Genomic DNA, 530 nt, shown 5'->3' with positions numbered 1-530 from the left:
AGTACATTTCTCTTCCTTAAAGCCACACATTTGTGGTGTTTCTGTTAGAACAGCACTACACAAGTAAGACACCCAGCAAACCCTGAATGTGCACTGCAAGGCCTATACCCTTGATGCTAGTCCCCCTGGGGCACTGAAATGGCTCCTGAACATAAAAAAGTGCAGGATGTTCCAGCTGCCAAAGTATAGCAGTATTTGCTGGTTCTCCAATTCGACCTCTTTGCATTTCAATGTGTAAACTCTGTCCCTGTGGGCCAGGCTGCATGACAAACAGGCAGGGCCTTCATGAGTAGTTCAAGCTCCAGCAGTTTCTCTGCTCAAATGGAACAGCTCTGGTTTTGCTAGAGTGGGAAACAGATTATGAACTGCAAACTCATTTATTATATAAATGTTTTCTGTATTTAGGGAAAGCAGTTTTTCATAATTTTCTTCATTTCCTTCTAGAATCCAACTGGCTCTCTTTGAATATTTCTCTGCAAAATAGCTTCAGGGAATATTGGAACTGAAGAGGGTAGGAGGAATGACTTTTA

The sequence above is a fragment of the Orycteropus afer genome, unplaced genomic scaffold, assembly GCF_000298275.1.
Source record: "Orycteropus afer afer isolate SDZICR_OR568_19922 unplaced genomic scaffold, OryAfe1.0 scaffold01644, whole genome shotgun sequence".
NCBI lineage: Eukaryota > Metazoa > Chordata > Mammalia > Tubulidentata > Orycteropodidae > Orycteropus > Orycteropus afer.
The sequence above is the reverse complement of the archived record's forward strand: the minus strand, read 5'-3'. Positions refer to the sequence as shown.